We start from the raw sequence: 21,559 nt of genomic DNA, 5'->3' as shown, positions 1-21,559 counted from the left end.
GTTATTAGCAATCCCTATAGGTGTAGAGATATTGTACATATATTTATATATGATATGAGCTTGTATATTGCTAATTCCCCATCCTCAGGTAGGTACCCAGGTGCCTGGATAAATGAGTCCTGAGGAGGGAGGTGGTTACGTTTTGGCTGGATTGATGGTGTTTTGTGAGCTGATTCTATCTGGTCCGAAAATCCGGTCATTACATTTGGCGTAGTCGGGCAGTTTGGAATAAAGCGCAGAGGGGGGGGGGGGGCCCTGACATGTATTTGTACTTAAAACCCTTTAAAAATTGACATCTGGGAACAGTCTGTGAATTGCATGGTGAGGTGTGGTCCCTGACCTATGGGCTTGAACAGTTGGAGTGTAAGGAGATTGCAGTACATCATGGCATCTGACTTATGCAGTGTAGATGAAATGCTTTTCATCTTGGTGTTTGAACTGACAGGCTTGAAGGGTAACAGTACGTGATGGAGCCAATTACATCTTGGTGATGATGCAGTTGTAAATATGTATATGAAAAAGGCTTCTAAATTGCCTATTAAATGGCTTGCTGCATTTGCTTATGCTGTGAAATGTGAAATGTATTCGGTGTAATATGACTTGTTGAACTTCTTGTAAATAGCTCCTTGTAAATATGGTTTGTAGATAGCATGTTATCATTGAGTTCCTTGTGAATAGCGCCCTGTGAATATGGCTTGTAAATAGCATATTCCTTGTGAATAGCGCTTTCTGTATATGGCTTGTAGCGCCTTGTGAATATGGCTTGTAAATAGTGTGTTCCTTGTGAATAGCTCCTTGTAAATATGGTTTGTAGATGGCATGTTAATATTGAGTTCCTTGTGAATAGCGCCTTGTGAAAGTGGCTTGTAGCGCCTTGTGAATATGGCTTGTAGCGCCTTCTGTATATGGCTTGTAGCGCCTTGTGAATTTGGCTTGTACATAGCATGTTATCATTACGTTAGGCAGGAGAGAGCTGGATCTCTTTCCAGTGCTTAGAGAAAATATTTAGAGACTGTGCACGTGTTATATGAAAACGTGGAAAGATAAGTTCTTGGCTTCCCCATGTATCTGCAGACATTGGGGAACGATTGTGTTTGAGCTGCCTAAGGGTTAATATCTTGAATTGAGACGGCAGTGTTTATTTCAATATGCTGTTTAACATGCATTGTTACGTGAGCTGACACTAAGAGCCAGTGACTGCAATTAGTTGCAGGGTTCGCCTATGTACTTTGTCAGCTAGATGACGGAAGGGTCACATCTTGCATAGAGAAAAAGCAGTGTTCATTTAACATACTGTTTGGCATGCGTCCATGAGTTTGTGTGGGTTTGCCTTTGAACACATGATTTAATGTGTCTGACTCGGAGGTATAAATCAACCTGTCTGACTGCGAGGGGGTGTTTTCAAATGAGCATTAGAAGAGGGTTTTTCAGCTGAGCACGGATGGTGCAATCACCGGTTGTGGAAATAAAACATTCCCATCATAGAATGTGCTTTAATCAGTGAAATGCAACCGTGTGCTTTTAAAAAATGTTCTGTAGTGTATTTTGCACATGTAGAAAATATAAGTGATTATTTTAACAGAAAAGCTTGCACACCAAATTATGAATTCTTGGTTATGCAGTGCAAAATTACATGTATAACTTTTTTTTTTCCCCTTGTTTAAATTGATGGTGTCCCACATGTTATTTTAAGAAATGTGTCGTAATGTTCTATGTCGTTTTTAATGTTTTCCTTTTCAGCCAGTAATAGTATGGTATATAGTTTCTTTTAGATTAGTATTTCATGAAGCTCTGTGAGCTGACACCAAGAGTCATTTTGGTGTTCGTGTCTAAAGTCAAGGGTGGACATTGGGTTCTATTTTGACATGTAATGACTTTAATACACTCACATCCCTTCTATTAGTTTAAAATTGCATTTAGTGCAGGGTTTGCCTATGTGCTTTGACAGGCTGTTGATAGAATGGTAATACCGTGTACAGAGGAAGGCTCACACGAATAGTTTCAGAGTAAGGACAGTCTGGAAAATATTAAACTCAAATTAATTTTTCAAATGCAAAATGCATAGCCTTGCATGTAGACTAGCTGTGTGAATTCATAAAGAAAAGAAATGTATTATATGTTTTATCATGAAGTAAATTGTCCCTTTTTGTGTGTTAATTTGCATGCTAATGAAAAGAAAATGCCCATGTTTTTGTCACTGAAAATGCAGAATGCCTTCTTCATAAACTAATTGTTTTGCTTTTCAGCTAACAAGTATTCAGTCTAAATATCTTGCTTTTTAGCTGTTAATAATGTCACAGCGCTTAGTTTATTAAGTTAATTTTTCACATGGCTATAGAAAAATAATAGCTTAAGAACTTGCTTAAATTAGTTAGAGAAAATTTGTGAGGTTTCTTACTTGAGAATGCTAGCATGTGTGTAGGTTGCAAAAATGTCTTTAATAATTCGTGTTTTCAGGCTCCATGTCTACTTTGCTTGAATTTAGTTAGAAATAATGTGCAGTGTTTCAAATTAATGGCAGGGTTTCTCTGAGGCCTGAGAACGGGTATGTTTGGTAGAAGGAATTTGTTTTTTGACCTTGGCTGATATGATAGCTCAGCCAGGCTCTCAGGAGCGTTTTGAAAGGAGGGGTCCTTTTTGGAGCGAGGCAGACTTGTCCTTCTTTTATTTTTGGCAAATATTCAGCAGTTCTTCGCTCACAGAGTTTTGAAAGGGTGGAGGCGCCCTGTGGGTGACATCACGATGAGGGGAAGGCAGTGTAGAGAAAAAACTTGGCAGGAGCTTCGCTCCTGCAATGAGATCAGCATTTGGCAGTGACTCAATTTTAGATCGCAGAGAGCAGCCCGTCTCCTGATTGTTATGGTTGGAGCTGATTCAAAACTCTGAGCGCGGACATCTTTCTGGAGGGAGGGGCTGTTTCTCAAAGGAGTGACTATCCCCAGCCCTTCTGGCTATGTATAAAAAAATTCGATTTTGCCCAAACAAATGTAAATGTAAATGTAGTATACTTGTAAAGCGCACAGCTGCCCCAGCAACAGGGCGTCCCGGCGCTGTATAACTCTGGGGAACCCGTCCTGGCTTTCCCTGTGGGATGGTCCCTTGCTGGGAGTCCCCAAGGTGGAGCCAGGCATCCCCGGAATTGGTGGGGCCGTTGTGGAGATTAGGCAAGCTAATGCCCAGAGTTGCCGAGTGGAACCCCTGATTAGAGTAAGCACCGAAGCGAGAATTATCGAGTCCGCTGACCAAGGTCCACGACCCTGCCACGTCGGGAATTGAACCCTGGTCCCAGGCTGACTTCTGCTCTCAGGCCTGCCGCCTCTAACCAGTGAGCCACACTACTCCACATTAAAGAATATGGTATAGGTAGAATGTTTAAATCCTTTAAATCCTTCCTTGGATTTAGAATATGGTCTTTTCATGAATTAGGAGGTTTCTTACAGAAATGAAAAGCAAATGGGGTGCTTTTTGAATGGAAAATGTGCTTTTATAAGATGATTGATGCTTGTCTCTCGTTTCAGGTTGATGGATTGTGCGGGAGTGGATGGTGTGTCCTTCCTTCCTTCCCCGCCCTGTTTGTTATTTTGTCTTTCTTATTTTCATTTTTATGTTAGCTTGTTATTTTCTGAAATGCAGAACCAGCTTGGACCCAAACTACACCGGAGCTGATGGTGATGGAGCGAGATAGAAAACAAAATTTTGTTTAAACTCGCAAAGTCACATTTCCATAACATGAATAATAATATTAATGATTTGTGATGTATTTTGCTAATACAATTTAGATTAAACTTTACACATGGGGGGGACTAACATGTGTGCTCATAAACGTGCATAAGTGTTGCATCTTTTTGTTCGTGCAAAATAATAAAATAATTTGTTGTTTTCGTTTTTGTCATTACTAACTGCAGCAAACCTAAAAGAGGCATGTGCTTATTTTGCTTTTCCTTGTCTATGTGATGTCATTTCTACTATTCTAGGTGCACATAAGTTTCATGGATTCATGAAGATTGGTAGATATAAACGCTGCTTTATATGTTTGCATTTGCTAGGTAACATTAGACTAATTGGGAGGGTTAATTAATTAGTAAACCTAGGGTGGATACAGAATCAACATTATTTCTTACATTAATACTTTTCTTGTGTTTGTTTATTACTAGAAAGCATAATTTGCCTGCTTTTGGGCCTAGTTTGCTCGAGTTTGCTAAAGCTGAATTTTACTTCTACAAAAGTCACGAGATGCCCATTCTGAAAAAGTGTTCGTCAAAGCTGCATTCACTAAGCAAACCTGACATGCTGTCACCATTTTGTCGGACGTGGCCAAGGTCGGAAAACAGTGATAAAGGACAATTTTGTCAGCTCTAACTTGGCACCCGCGGAAGCGAAATGAACACTGTGAGAACATTAATTTACAATTGTTGCAAACCAAGGAAGCTCCTAGTCACGTTTGGAAAAGACAATGGTCTTTAAGAAATGTGACCTAATGGAAGTTTTGAAATGTGGGTGACATGTCACTTGTCACTCTCAACCAATGGGACTTCGTGGATTTATGAAAACTTTCCTTCGCTTAGTTTAGCTAGCATAGAAAGGTATAAAAAGTCATGCCCTTAGGGATGGGCTGGCTGCTGCTTTCTGACTTTCCGATGAGGGTGAAGTGCTGCTGGACTTTGCGTGGAGCACGTAAGAATCCTCAAAGAACTTTACTTTATTTTCCATTTATTTAGCTTAGCTAGGGACTTAGGCTTTAGAAATGCTAAACTGTTAAAATCTTACTTAAACTTTGAATTCCTTACTTAAACTGTATTTTTCTCATGAAACTTTTCAAACATGTTTACTTTAATGCTAATAAAATTACAATAATAAAATTACATTTTGAAATACCATAATTTAGTAAATAAAAATCTTACTTTTGACAAACAAGCTGGTCTTGATTATTCAGAAGTGCAGGTTACCATTAGTTAGATCACATTGCAAATGGTGGTCGTTTAAATATTTAGGAATTGTTATAATGATAATATTCCTTCCGCAGATGTATAAAATTGTATATATTTTGTAAATAAGGTGTACATAGGTTTAATCTGACCACCTGATTCAGTAGGCCCAAATATGTCATGTTTATAAATGGGTCCATAAGTTAGTGTAGAATTTTGTTTATAGGTTATGAAGTTGGGTAGCGTTGTTTATGATATATTTTCTATAGGCCGCTGGATCAATTCTCTGGTAGCAGAAATTGATGGTTGCTAAGGGTAACCAAGGTAATATGTTGGTTGCTAAGGGTTACTAAAGTGTTATGGTATGGAAATAGGATCGATGTTTTAACACATGTTGAGTTTGTTTTTCGTGCTATCTGTAAGCTATACCGGTATAGATTGTGTGGCGAGAAATTAGTCACGCAAGTCATCTGTTCTGTTTGCAGTGATATCGCCGAGTATCACAATTGGTATCGCCGTGTACCATAGTGTTGTCGCCGTGCAGCACAGTGTTAGGGCTAGGTGTGAATCTTGTAAAGTGAGGGTTTTCTAAGAAATTAGAGCAGCATGAGAATAGGGACAAAGCGCCTTCCATAAAACTCACTGTGATAAAAGTATTAGTTATATCCGAGCTTGAATGAAGGGCAGAGTAACGTCGGTGCATGATTATCTATAAACAGGTTAGAGTCCTGTAAGGGTACATGTTTTATATCTATAAACAGGTTAGAGTCCTGTACGGATAACGTCGTTATTTTGCTAACGGTGCATGATTTCTATAAACAGGTGAGAGTCCTGTACGGATTTCATGTGTGTTTGAATTTAGGGAATTTTTCCGTGTGAAAGTGCGAGTTTGATTTGTAATTTATGTTCAAGTGGAACTCTTAGAACTGTCACTTCGCGGTGCGTTCAGAGGAAAACGAGTTCATAATTTTACGTGTTAGAAGGGTGGGGTAAGAGTTACTCTACTAACAATTGAAAATTATCCTTAGTGTGAATAGCGCCGACTATTCCGAAGTGTGGATACTTGAATGTATGTAAACTATCCTAAATAGTGAAACAAACAGATGAGTCCTTATTGTCATTGTTTAAGAATTAATTTACACTGAAAAGTGTTCTTAAAATGGCGTTGTGAAAAGATTTTGTGAAGGAGGGGTAAGCGCTAGGAGTGAGAAGCGAGAAACCGCAGCTACTGTGTACGTCACAGAGCCGCGCTGGGATTGGGTAACCTACGTCACAAGCTATATTTTGATTGGCTCTTGAGTCTCTGACGACCAGTAAGCTGATTGGTCCTTCAGAAAAACTCCATTTTTATTTGTTGAGCAGAAAAGTGACGTAGCTCAACTATCATTGGCTTGTTGGTGTGTTTCGCGCACGGATTGGTTGCTTTGCGGAACATCCCGGTAATATTTTACGAACGATTTTGCGAATTAAATTTAACTTTTAAAAATGAGTTATCATTTTAAGCATGTTGAGAAAAAGCCAACATTATTTCAGAAATTTCAAAATTTATTTTCGCCTGACAAGAAAATCGAAACGCGAGGTGGTAAATTACTTCATAAGTATAAAACACCTGCAGCTTACATGGAAGGTGAATATGGATATCATACTGTTTTATGGTTTGATAGCTGGAAACGCTATACAAAGAACGACGGTGTTTTAACTTGGCCTGTTGGTTCATTTAATGTAAAAGTCTTGAGAAATTTACGAGAGAAAATGAATGCTCTTATTCCAAAACCGAGACCAACTCAATTCGAAGCTTTAGTTGAGTGGGAAGACGAGATGTATCAGTTACAAAGAGAAGCTAGTGGAATTAAAAGACCTTCTAAAACTCCAGCTTGGAGAAGAGATACTCATGAAGACAGGTTAAGAATGTGGAGGCAGGGAAACATGAGTGAAGGATTATATTTAATTCAGGAAATGGTTATGGGTACTCCTACTGGGAAATCTATAGAAAGTGAATCTGAAGATGCAGTTATGGAAGAAATATACACCACAGCTAGAAAGAATCAACCTTTGAGACCTCCTAGATCATGGTCTACTCCGGTGGTTTCTACTGAAACTTCACCGAGTGCACCTCCAATTAATGAAACTCCAAAACTTTATCCAAATAATTGTGAAATTATTGAAACTCCAAGAAGACCAGAATTTGATAATGCTCGAAATGAAGGTAGACATTTTGCAATGACTCCAAGAGCAAGGGAAGCTCCAAAAGACTATGCAAGAGAGACAAGAAATGTTGAGGCTGTTGATTCTGCTGAATATTTAAAATCTAAGGAAGAATTAATTAGACGAATGACAAAAAGCATGGAAGCTGTGACAGTTCCAGTAACGATTGGTCCTGTTCAGCCTGTATTTGACCAAAGAGAATCAAACAAAACAGGGTTAACTATTCCTTTAAATGCAGAAATTCAAAAGGTTGCTGAAAAATTTTACTCAGACATATCTGAAATAAACTCTTCGAGATCGAGAATGCCAGATTTAACATTTAATGAGGATTTATCTCCAAAAACACCAATGGGTGCTATTTCAGATGTAGGGAGTCCTGAAGTTAGGGTAACCACACCGAAACTTGATGTGGCTAAATTAAAAGCAAATATTGAAGAATTAATAATTGGAACAATTGGTCCAGATAGTTTGAATTATTATCGAGATGATGAACTACTGTTCATTTGTAAAAGTATTCAGTGGAAAACTAAAAATAAATATGATCAGTTAGAGGAACTAGCAGCGGAACTTGAAATTGACGTGAGTAAACAAAAGAATTTTGCAAAACATTACAGATTAGACTTTTCAGAAAGTGACATTGAGAGTTTGAACTCAATGGGAAGAATACTACATATAAAAGATTTGATTGTTTACATCAAAAAGCTGGGAGAACTCAATAAGTGGAGAGTGAAATGGACGAAAAAGAAGGAAGATGAAAGATTGGAAAAATTGTCAAAACAATTTCCAATGAGAGAGATTGCAGGTGGAGGATATGTTCATGTCCCTTGGTCAAGACAGGACATACTGCTATTCACAAATGACTTTCCAAAATTGAGGGAGAAACCAGTAGAGTGGTATAGACAAGTGGATAGGTTTATCAAAGTGTCAAAAGTTCTGTGGATTGATTTAGATGGATTTTTCGACATTGTCGTACCATCAGATCTTTGGACAGAATGCAAAATATCAATAAGTTGGCCAAAAACAGAACCTGAGCGTATTAAAGAAACAGGTGCTCCAAATCCTCTTGTAATGGATTTTTACGAAAAAGTGATCGTTTGGATGAAAAACAAAATTCCACCCAAAGAAGTTGATTGGGTTAAAATAGAAAGGACAAATCAGGAAACAAAAGAATCAGTTCATTCTTTTTATGAGAGGTTACTGTTAATTTTTAAACAATACAGTGGCTATGAAAAATTGGATGAAAAGGACATGAGTCATTTTATCTATAGATTCGTTTATGGACTAAAACCTGAAATTGCAGACATGATCAGGAATAGTATTGTAGGATGGCAATCACTTTCTGTGGATGATATTCTGAGAAAAGCTAAATATTGCAGTGATGAGTTAGAGGTGAGACAAAAGAAGCTCAAGGAGAAAGCCATGTGGGCTCAGGTAAAAGTGGCTGAGCAACAAATTGCCAGCATGGGTAATAAGAACACAAATTTTGTTCAAACTGGAAATACGAACCAGATACAAGGAAAACTTAAAGGTAATATTTTTCCAAGAAAATTTAGCCCAAAGATTGAGGAAATGAAACAAAGATTACCTTGTTTTAATTGTGGCGAATACGGACATTGGAGAGACGCGTGTCCTAAACCTCCTAAAAACTTAAAGAATCCCTTATTAAATCCACAGATGCAGAATGGTGTTGACCTGCAGCAACAGCTACAGATGCAACAGGGGCTAAACGAGTTAAACATTCAGCGACAGCAACAGCAACAGGTGAATAACTGTCAGGATCAATTGCCACAACCACCATTTCCGAATTGTGGGGGAGTTCAAAAATATAATCCAAACGTGGGATTTCAGGGAAATGAACAGGTAATAAAACCGCAAAAACAGCAAAAGCAACAAAGGGTGCAAATGCAAAATGCTTCACAACAATTTTTGTTAACAGAAAGCCAAGACAGTGATTCTGATGATTATTGCTGACGGTGCCCGAGAGAGGAGGAAGAGTGTGTTGTTGGAGCCACTCTTGAGGTTGACCAGTCCGGTCCATTTGTAAACGGGAAAGTTAACGATGTAGACATCACTTTTCTAGTGGACACTGGTGCTACCCGTTCTACTGTTAGATCAGTGGAAATTGAAAACCTACCTCTCTCTGGGGATACCATCCAAGTTGTTGGAGTAAGCAATCAACAAATTAAAACTGATTTAACTGATCCAGTTCCAGTTGAAATTGGAAATTATAGAGATAAACACAGATTCGTGATTTGTAATAGTAGTCCAGTAAATTTACTGGGCAGAGACATTCTGTGTAAAATGAATTGCAGAATATATTGTTCTCCTGATGGAGTTGAATTACAAACAATGGAGGAAGATGGTTTGTACAGAATGACAATGATGATGACGGAAGCAGAAGAAGCAAAATTGTTTCCTGCATTTGAAAAGAAAGATTTGCCTGAAGAGCTCAAGGAAACAGTGAAATCTGATATATGGGATTTTACTGGGAATGAGATGGGTCTAATGAAAAACGTAGATCCAGTAAAAATTACATTGAAACAGGGAATAGAATTTCCTAATATTCCACAGTATAAAATGAAAACAGAAACAATCGAAGGTATTACGCCTATAATTGAAAAATTAATCAAACAAGGTGTATTAAAAGAAATGGAGAGTAGTCCTTGTAATTCACCAATTATGGGAGTTAAAAAGTCAAATGGAACATTTAGGATCGTACAAGATTTGAGAAAGGTTAATCAAATCGTTGTTCCATGTTGTCCTGTGGTTCCAAATCCAGCAGTAATTCTGTACCAGATTCCACATGATGCTGAATGGTACACTGTCATTGATCTTTGTAATGCATTCTTTACTGTTCCTTTACATCCAGACAGTTATGAAATCTTTGCTTTCAGATTCCAAGGTAAGACCCTCGGATGGTCTAGAATCCCTCAGGGCTATACAGAAAGTCCTTCAATCTTTAATGAATTGTTAAAAAGATCTTTGGAAAACTTGGACTTACCAGGTAGGTCTACGTTGGTGCAGTATATTGACGATTTGTTGATAGCTGCAAAGACTAGAGAAAATTGTGTGACAGACACAATAATACTGTTAAATCGCCTTGCAGAAGAGGGACATAAAGTGTCTCCAGGAAAATTACAGTTTTGCAAGCAAGAAGTAAAATATCTTGGTCACAGAATTGCAAAGGGAAAAAGGCAAGTAACAGTAGAGAGAATTAAAATGATTCAAGCAATGCAACCTCCAAGAACACAAAGGCAAGTCAGAATGTTCTTGGGAATGGTTGGTTACTGTCGACAATGGATAAGTGGATTTTCAGTAATTGCAAAACCACTACAGAGACTGACAAAGTCTGATGTAAAAGATCCAATTATTCTCAATGAAATTGAGATGGAATCTTTTGAGAATCTGAAAAAGAGCTTATGCCAAGCTCCTGCTTTAGGTATGCCGAATTATGAGAAAGATTTTGAACTGTACTGTAGTGAGAGAGAAGGATGTGCATTGTCTGTGTTGATTCAGAGACATGGGAATTTAAAGAAACCTATTGCATACTTCTCTGCAGTTCTTGATCCCATTGCAAAAGCATTACCAGGTTGCTTGAAAGCAGTTGCAGCTACAAGTGTTAGTCTTGAACAGAGTGAAGGAATCATTATGGGATTTCCTGTGAAAGTTTTTGTGCCTCATTCAGTTGAAATATTGCTGACAAGAGGTAAAACTCAGCATTTGACAAGCAGCAGATTGACAAAGTATGAGAAAATCATACTAGGAGCAGATAATGTTTCGATTTCAAGATGTTTGAATCTGAATCCTTCTACATTACTGCCTGATTCTGAGATCATTGATGACATTGAAACAGAACATGAATGTTTAGATGTTATGGAATTCTGCACGAAACCAAGACATGATATCAAAGATAGACCTTTATCTGAATCAGATTTTGTCTACTTTGTAGATGGCTCATGTTTGAGATCAGAAGGAGGTGTCTTGAAAGCCTCATATTCAGTCTGCACAGTTGCAGATGTTGAAGAAGCATCATGTCTTGAAGGAGTTCGATCAGCACAAGTAGCTGAATTAATTGCTTTGATTCGTGCTTGTGAAATATCAAAGGATATAAGAGTTACCATCATTACTGATAGTCAGTATGGGTATGGAGTTGTACATGATTATGGACAACTCTGGTCTCAGAGAGGCTATATGACATCAGCAGGGTCTCCGATTAAAAATGCAGTTTTCATAAGGAGATTAATTGAAGCAATACAATTGCCGAAAGAAATCGCAATTGTCAAGTGTGCAGCGCACACTAAAGGAGTTGATTATATCTCAAAAGGCAATGCATTTGCAGATGAAACGGCAAAATTTTGTGCAAGAAAAGGTTATGCATATAATCGGGAAAGGAGTAAAGAAACTGATTCAAATTCATTAATGCTAACAACAGTTGTAGAAACATGGCATGAGATTAGAGACTTACAAAATGAAGCAGATGATGAGGAAAAGGATCTGTGGTTAAGATCAGATTGTAGACCACGTGATGAAGATGGAGTGTGGGTTTACAAAGATGGCAGAGTAGTCTTACCAAATTGCTTGATTGCTGATATGGCCAGATTATATCATGGTCCGGCTCATCTTGGAAGAGATTCTATGATTAGACTTTTCCGAGAGACTTGGTTCAATACTAAATTCAGAACAATTGCAGAATCTTTTTGTCAAAGGTGTTTATCATGCCAACAAATGAATCCAAACAGAAAATCATTGGTAGGGACAGGAATAATTGGTCGAGAGGGTGGTCCTTTTACCAGGTTACAGATGGATTTCATCGAAATGCCCTTACACAATTGCTTAAAATATGTTCTTGTGATTGTTTGTTTATTTTCAAGATGGGTAGAAGCATTTCCTACACGACATTGTGATTCAATTACAGTAGCAAAACTACTGCTCAGAGAAATAATCCCAAGGTACGGTTTTCCAGTCACTATTGAGAGTGATGGAGGAAGCCATTTCGATAACAAACTGATGAAGTTAATTTGTGAAGCTTTGAGCATTGAGCAGAAGATACATTGTGCATACAGACCAGAGGCATCTGGGGTAGTTGAACAGATTAATGGAACAATTAAAAACAGAATTGGAAAAATGTGTCTTGAAACAGGTGTAAAGTGGACAGATGCTCTTCCACTTGTTTTAATGTCATTAAGAAGTACACCAGATAAAAAGACAGGTTTGAGTCCTCATGAAATTTTAATGGGAAGAGTTATGAGGCAAGCTTTTGTACCTGTAGGTAAACTGTTGAGCATAAATGACAGTGCTATTTTGGATTACTGTAAAAGGTTATCTGATATAGTGACTTCTGTGTCTAATCAGGTGGGAACTGAAGCACAATCAAATGAAAAAGTGTTGACACATGACCTGAGACCTGGTGATTGGGTCAGAACGAAAGTACATCGGAGAAGAAATTGTCTGGCTCATAGATGGCAGAAGCCTAGGCAAATAATTTTGATCACTACTAATGCTGTAAAATGCAAAGGATTGAAACGTTGGATTCATCCTAGTCATACTATTCCAGTACCAACTCCTGAAAGTTCTGATGTTGAAAGTGATACTACAGATGATTCTGATTCTGAAGCAGAAGGTGAAATAAATCCAGATTCTGAAGATCGTCAAGAAGGTCGACATCTGGAACCTGTACCTGTGAATGACAATTTAACAAGAAAAGACTTGGAAATTATTGAAATAGATTCTGAAGGTGAAGAGAATCTGTTAAAAGGAAAGATAACTGAGGATTCAGTTGTTTCTATTAAAAACAGAGAAGCGAAACAAAAAGAAGTTTCAGACCAGGAGAGTATCGAAAAGCAGAAAACAAGCTCTGGAGTAAGGAACAGAAATCCAAAGTCTGGGAAGTTGGAGGTAATTGAAGAAGAAGAAGAAGACGAATTACCAAGTACCAGTATTGGAAATCAGAGAAGTGTTCCTGAAGGAGTAAAACTGCCGAATAGAGAAGTTCCTGAGTCAATTGAAATTTCAGACTACGAAACTGAAGAGCATGGGGGGACTTTCTGTATAGCCCTGAGGGATTCTAGACCATCCGAGGGTCTTACCTTGGAATCTGAAAGCAAAGATTTCATAACTGTCTGGATGTAAAGGAACAGTAAAGAATGCATTACAAAGATCAATGACAGTGTACCATTCAGCATCATGTGGAATCTGGTACAGAATTACTGCTGGATTTGGAACCACAGGACAACATGGAACAACGATTTGATTAACCTTTCTCAAATCTTGTACGATCCTAAATGCTCCATTTGACTTTTTAACTCCCATAATTGGTGAATTACAAGGACTATTCTCCATTTCTTTTAACCACTTCCATGCTAATGACAAGGTCAACTCGTCATGGGTTTTACCTGCCCTGTGCTTATGACGAGTTGACCTTGTCATGAACAATGGGGAATCTGAGATTGTAGCACACAGCGGGAAAACCCCTTAGCAGCCAAGGTGTTAATACACCTTGTTTGATTAATTTTTCAATTATAGGCGTAATACCTTCGATTGTTTCTGTTTTCATTTTATACTGTGGAATATTAGGAAATTCTATTCCCTGTTTCAATGTAATTTTTACTGGATCTACGTTTTTCATTAGACCCATCTCATTCCCAGTAAAATCCCATATATCAGATTTCACTGTTTCCTTGAGCTCTTCAGGCAAATCTTTCTTTTCAAATGCAGGAAACAATTTTGCTTCTTCTGCTTCCGTCATCATCATTGTCATTCTGTACAAACCATCTTCCTCCATTGTTTGTAATTCAACTCCATCAGGAGAACAATATATTCTGCAATTAATTTTACACAGAATGTCTCTGCCCAGTAAATTTACTGGACTACTATTACAAATCACGAATCTGTGTTTATCTCTATAATTTCCAATTTCAACTGGAACTGGATCAGTTAAATCAGTTTTAATTTGTTGATTGCTTACTCCAACAACTTGGATGGTATCCCCAGAGAGAGGTAGGTTTTCAATTTCCACTGATCTAACAGTAGAACGGGTAGCACCAGTGTCCACTAGAAAAGTGATGTCTACATCGTTAACTTTCCCGTTTACAAATGGACCGGACTGGTCAACCTCAAGAGTGGCTCCAACAACACACTCTTCCTCCTCTCTCGGGCACCGTCAGCAATAATCATCAGAATCACTGTCTTGGCTTTCTGTTAACAAAAATTGTTGTGAAGCATTTTGCATTTGCACCCTTTGTTGCTTTTGCTGTTTTTGCGGTTTTATTACCTGTTCATTTCCCTGAAATCCCACGTTTGGATTATATTTTTGAACTCCCCCACAATTCGGAAATGGTGGTTGTGGCAATTGATCCTGACAGTTATTCACCTGTTGCTGTTGCTGTCGCTGAATGTTTAACTCGTTTAGCCCCTGTTGCATCTGTAGCTGTTGCTGCAGGTCAACACCATTCTGCATCTGTGGATTTAATAAGGGATTCTTTAAGTTTTTAGGAGGTTTAGGACACTCGTCTCTCCAATGTCCATATTCGCCACAATTAAAACAAGGTAATCTTTGTTTCATTTCCTCAATCTTTGGGCTAAATTTTCTTGGAAAAATATTACCTTTAAGTTTTCCTTGTATCTGGTTCGTATTTCCAGTTTGAACAAAATTTGTGTTCTTATTACCCATGCTGGCAATTTGTTGCTCAGCCACTTTTACCTGAGCCCACATGGCTTTCTCCTTGAGCTTCTTTTGTCTCACCTCTAACTCATCACTGCAATATTTAGCTTTTCTCAGAATATCATCCACAGAAAGTGATTGCCATCCTACAATGCTATTCCTGATCATGTCTGCAATTTCAGGTTTTAGTCCATAAACGAATCTATAGATAAAATTACTCATGTCCTTTTCATCCAATTTTTCATAGCCACTGTATTGTTTAAAAATTAACAGTAACCTCTCATAAAAAGAATGAACTGATTCTTTTGTTTCCTGATTTGTCCTTTCTATTTTAACCCAATCAACTTCTTTGGGTGGAATTTTGTTTTTCATCCAAACGATCACTTTTTCGTAAAAATCCATTACAAGAGGATTTGGAGCACCTGTTTCTTTAATACGCTCAGGTTCTGTTTTTGGCCAACTTATTGATATTTTGCATTCTGTCCAAAGATCTGATGGTACGACAATGTCGAAAAATCCATCTAAATCAATCCACAGAACTTTTGACACTTTGATAAACCTATCCACTTGTCTATACCACTCTACTGGTTTCTCCCTCAATTTTGGAAAGTCATTTGTGAATAGCAGTATGTCCTGTCTTGACCAAGGGACATGAACATATCCTCCACCTGCAATCTCTCTCATTGGAAATTGTTTTGACAATTTTTCCAATCTTTCATCTTCCTTCTTTTTCGTCCATTTCACTCTCCACTTATTGAGTGCTCCCAGCTTTTTGATGTAAACAATCAAATCTTTCATATGTAGTATTCTTCCCATTGAGTTCAAACTCTCAATGTCACTTTCTGAAAAGTCTAATCTGTAATGTTTTGCAAAATTCTTTTGTTTACTCACGTCAATTTCAAGTTCCGCTGCTAGTTCCTCTAACTGATCATATTTATTTTTAGTTTTCCACTGAATACTTTTACAAATGAACAGTAGTTCATCATCTCGATAATAATTCAAACTATCTGGACCAATTGTTCCAATTATTAATTCTTCAATATTTGCTTTTAATTTAGCCACATCAAGTTTCGGTGTGGTTACCCTAACTTCAGGACTCCCTACATCTGAAATAGCACCCATTGGTGTTTTTGGAGATAAATCCTCATTAAATGTTAAATCTGGCATTCTCGATCTCGAAGAGTTTATTTCAGATATGTCTGAGTAAAATTTTTCAGCAACCTTTTGAATTTCTGCATTTAAAGGAATAGTTAACCCTGTTTTTTTTGATTCTCTTTGGTCAAATACAGGCTGAACAGGACCAATCGTTACTGGAACTGTCACAGCTTCCATGCTTTTTGTCATTCGTCTAATTAATTCTTCCTTAGATTTTAAATATTCAGCAGAATCAACAGCCTCAACATTTCTTGTCTCTCTTGCATAGTCTTTTGGAGCTTCCCTTGCTCTTGGAGTCATTGCAAAATGTCTACCTTCATTTCGAGCATTATCAAATTCTGGTCTTCTTGGAGTTTCAATATTTTCACAATTATTTGGATAAAGTTTTGGAGTTTCATTAATTGGAGGTGCACTCGGTGAAGTTTCAGTAGAAACCACCGGAGTAGACCATGATCTAGGAGGTCTCAAAGGTTGATTCTTTCTAGCTGTGGTGTATATTTCTTCCATAACTGCATCTTCAGATTCACTTTCTATAGATTTCCCAGTAGGAGTACCCATAACCATTTCCTGAATTAAATATAATCCTTCACTCATGTTTCCCTGCCTCCACATTCTTAACCTGTCTTCATGAGTATCTCTTCTCCAAGCTGGAGTTTTAGAAGGTCTTTTAATTCCACTAGCTTCTCTTTGTAACTGATACATCTCGTCTTCCCACTCAACTAAAGCTTCGAATTGAGTTGGTCTCGGTTTTGGAATAAGAGCATTCATTTTCTCTCGTAAATTTCTCAAGACTTTTACATTAAATGAACCATCATCAGGCCAAGTTAAAACACCGTCGTTCTTTGTATAGCGTTTCCAGCTATCAAACCATAAAACAGTATGATATCCATATTCACCTTCCATGTACGCTGCATGTGTTTTATACTTATGAAGTAATTTACCACCTCGCGTTTCGATTTTCTTGTCAGGCGAAAATAAATTTTTAAATTTCTGAAATAATGTTGGCTTTTTCTCAACATGCTTAAAATGATAACTCATTTTTAAAAGTTAAATTTAATTCGCAAAATCGTTCGTAAAATATTTCCGGGATGTTCCGCAAAGCAACCAATCCGTGCGCGAAACACACCAACAAGCCAATGATAGTTGAGCTACGTCACTTTTCTGCTCAACAAATAAAAATGGAGTTTTTCTGAAGGACCAATCAGCTTACTGGTCGTCAGAGACTCAAGAGCCAATCAAAATATAGCTTGTGACGTAGGTTACCCAATCCCAGCGCGGCTCTGTGACGTACACAGTAGCTGCGGTTTCTCGCTTCTCACTCCTAGCGCTTACCCCTCCTTCACAAAATCTTTTCACAACGCCATTTTAAGAACACTTTTCAGTGTAAATTAATTCTTAAACAATGACAATAAGGACTCATCTGTTTGTTTCACTATTTAGGATAGTTTACATACATTCAAGTATCCACACTTCGGAATAGTCGGCGCTATTCACACTAAGGATAATTTTCAATTGTTAGTAGAGTAACTCTTACCCCACCCTTCTAACACGTAAAATTATGAACTCGTTTTCCTCTGAACGCACCGCGAAGTGACAGTTCTAAGAGTTCCACTTGAACATAAATTACAAATCAAACTCGCACTTTCACACGGAAAAATTCCCTAAATTCAAACACACATGAAATCCGTACAGGACTCTCACCTGTTTATAGAAATCATGCACCGTTAGCAAAATAACGACGTTATCCGTACAGGACTCTAACCTGTTTATAGATATAAAACATGTACCCTTACAGGACTCTAACCTGTTTATAGATAATCATGCACCGACGTTACTCTGCCCTTCATTCAAGCTCGGATATAACTAATACTTTTATCACAGTGAGTTTTATGGAAGGCGCTTTGTCCCTATTCTCATGCTGCTCTAATTTCTTAGAAAACCCTCACTTTACAAGATTCACACCTAGCCCTAACACTGTGCTGCACGGCGACAACACTATGGTACACGGCGATACCAATTGTGATACTCGGCGATATCACTGCAAACAGAACAGATGACTTGCGTGACTAATTTCTCGCCACACAATCTATACCGGTATAGCTTACAGATAGCACGAAAAACAAACTCAACATGTGTTAAAACATCGATCCTATTTCCATACCATAACACTTTAGTAACCCTTAGCAACCAACATATTACCTTGGTTACCCTTAGCAACCATCAATTTCTGCTACCAGAGAATTGATCCAGCGGCCTATAGAAAATATATCATAAACAACGCTACCCAACTTCATAACCTATAAACAAAATTCTACACTAACTTATGGACCCATTTATAAACATGACATATTTGGGCCTACTGAATCAGGTGGTCAGATTAAACCTATGTACACCTTATTTACAAAATATATACAATTTTATACATCTGCGGAAGGAATATTATCATTATAACAATTCCTAAATATTTAAACGACCACCATTTGCAATGTGATCTAACTAATGGTAACCTGCACTTCTGAATAATCAAGACCAGCTTGTTTGTCAAAAGTAAGAATTTTATTTACTAAATTATGGTATTTCAAAATGTAATTTTATTATTGTAATTTTATTAGCATTAAAGTAAGCATGTTTGAAAAGTTTCATGAGAAAAATACAGTTTAAGTAAGGAATTCAAAGTTTAAGTAAGATTTTAACAGTTTAGCATTTCTAAAGCCTAAGTCCCTAGCTAAGCTAAATAAATGGAAAATAAAGTAAAGTTCTTTGAGGATTCTTACGTGCTCCACGCAAAGTCCAGCAGCACTTCACCCTCATCGGAAAGTCAGAAAGCAGCAGCCAGCCCATCCCTAAGGGCATGACTTTTTATACCTTTCTATGCTAGCTAAACTAAGCGAAGGAAAGTTTTCATAAATCCACGAAGTCCCATTGGTTGAGAGTGACAAGTGACATGTCACCCACATTTCAAAACTTCCATTAGGTCACATTTCTTAAAGACCATTGTCTTTTCCAAACGTGACTAGGAGCTTCCTTGGTTTGCAACAATTGTAAACTAATGTTCTCACAGTGTTCATTTCGCTTCCGCGGGTGCCAAGTTAGAGCTGACAAAATTGTCCTTTATCACTGTTTTCCGACCTTGGCCACGTCCGACAAAATGGTGACAGCATGTCAGGTTTGCTTAGTGAATGCAGCTTTGTTGAACACTTTTTCAGAATGGGCATCTCGTGACTTTTGTAGAAGTAAAATTCAGCTTTAGCAAACTCGAGCAAACTAGGCCCAAAAGCAGGCAACTTATGCTTTCTAGTAATAAACAAACACAAGAAAAGTATTAATGTAAGAAATAATGTTGATTCTGTATCCACCCTAGGTTTACTAATTAATTAACCCTCCCAATTAGTCTAATGTTACCTAGCAAATGCAAACATATAAAGCAGCGTTTATATCTACCAATCTTCATGAATCCATGAAACTTATGTGCACCTAGAATAGTAAAAATGACATCACATAGACAAGGAAAAGCAAAATAAGCACATGCCTCTTTTAGGTTTGCTGCAGTTAGTAATGACAAAAACGAAAACAACAAATTATTTTATTATTTTGCACGAACAAAAAGATGCAACACTTATGCACGTTTATGAGCACACATGTTAGTCCCCCCATGTGTAAAGTTTAATCTAAATTGTATTAGCAAAATACATCACAAATCATTAATATTATTATTCATGTTATGGAAATGTGACTTTGCGAGTTTAAACAAAATTTTGTTTTCTATCTCGCTCCATCAACTTATTTTTGAGACAAAACTAACCAAAAATGCCTTATGTTAAGGAGAGCACTTCAAAGTGTTCTGTTTTTAAGAGATGCTGTAAGATGACTCTGGTGTGTCTGCTCATTTTAATTCTGCTCTGGTTAGTTTTAGCTGTGATTATCCCATTAGAGATGAATAGAGAATTACACAAAGTTAACATGACAAGCAAAGCTTTGGTTAGTCAAACTAAACATAGTGCATCTGAAAAAGTTATTGATCATCAACCTAACATTCATCAAGATAAATCTATTAGTGATTTTTCAAGTAATACATTCACAAAGCTTTTGAGTGAATATGTCAAGGTAATGGATGCAAAAGACTGCTATGTCTGCGTCAAGTTACCTGCTTCTGTTTCTGAGGGAGTGACATACAATATGCTTCCTCTTACATATGGTGTAACATGTAGTGTGTTAACTAGCTTATTTTATCAAACCGGACGCTTAGAATATTACTATTCAGATTTTGACGAGATTTTTGCAAATATAAAGATTGAGGGTGCTTTAAATAAGCATAAGAAAGCCAAACAAATGAGAGAATTTTTCCTTGTTACTAACGAACTCACTTACGAGTATGCTTACAAGAATAATCTAACCTGCAAATTGAGTGCTGAGGGAAAGAAATTTTTGAATATGGTTGAGGAGAGAAGAGCAATTTACAAAAGAAATGAATTAGTCAAGCAGACTAAGTCAAAATTTTGGCAGAAAGAGGATGAGAAGTTAAATGGCAAAATGCTTGAAAATGTTGCAATACACATAGACAAACCAGTTAGTGGAAAGCTTTGCATTAGAAGAGATAATACACTTTTTGATAATTATTTTGTAGGTGCAAGTAACTGTGAAGATACTTATCAGATTTTGGGAGGTTGGGGATTCAAAGGTGGAAAAGATCCAATCTTCCCTGGAATTTATTTTGTTTGTGGTGACAAAGCCTACTACAACCTTCCAGACCATTGGTATGGAACTTGTTATGTGGGAATTGTTTTTCCTAAAGTGTTTCATGTTGATAGAGATTCAGAAGGATTGTTTAAAATTCATAATTATGTAAATAGAGTCAAAAGAGAAACTTTTACTGAAGTTCTGGGAGATATTTTTCAAGCAGTGATACCTTTTGTTGGTATAACCCTAAATGCAGGGAGAATTAGAAAATTGTCCACAATTGTTGACAGATTGTCAACAGACACAGCTGATGGATTCCAATTAGTGAATGTTGAGGTAATTGCAATCAGATCTATGGTGATTCAAGATCGCCTTGCTTTAGACATACTCCTAGCAAAGGAGGGAGGAGTCTGTGGCATTTTACATGTACAACATTGTTGCACATATATACCTGATGAAAGTAAGAATATAGAGATGTACATTAAAAACATTACACAAATACATTCAGAAATAATTCCTTTAGAAGAAGATGATTTTACAGGGAAACTTTCAAAAAGATTCCAAGCAATTAAAAATTGGTTTCATGATATTGGTAGTTCAATTCTTGGCAAGATTTTGGCACCTTTGATTATAATAGTGTTCATTTTTATTTTGACAAAAATAGGTTGTTTGTTGCATAAGAGAAAGAAGCAGTTGAAAGAAAAGAAAAGGATCTATAAACTTAGAAAAGAAGAAGAAAGGGAGATTGAATTACAGGAGTTACATAGAGAGCGTTATGCTAATTCCAAAGATTATGCAGAAACAGATTTTTAGGATTACTGACACAAATGAATTTGAATCATTTTCTCAGAAATTTAAATTACCAAAATTTGGGTGTTGGTGTGGTGATTTGTTAATCACCAGATGAGGGAGTTGATGGAGCGAGATAGAAAACAAA

This window comes from Lissotriton helveticus, chromosome 4_2 (assembly GCF_964261635.1).
Source record: "Lissotriton helveticus chromosome 4_2, aLisHel1.1, whole genome shotgun sequence".
In the NCBI taxonomy this organism is placed as follows: Eukaryota; Metazoa; Chordata; class Amphibia; order Caudata; family Salamandridae; genus Lissotriton; species Lissotriton helveticus.
The sequence above is the reverse complement of the archived record's forward strand: the minus strand, read 5'-3'. Positions refer to the sequence as shown.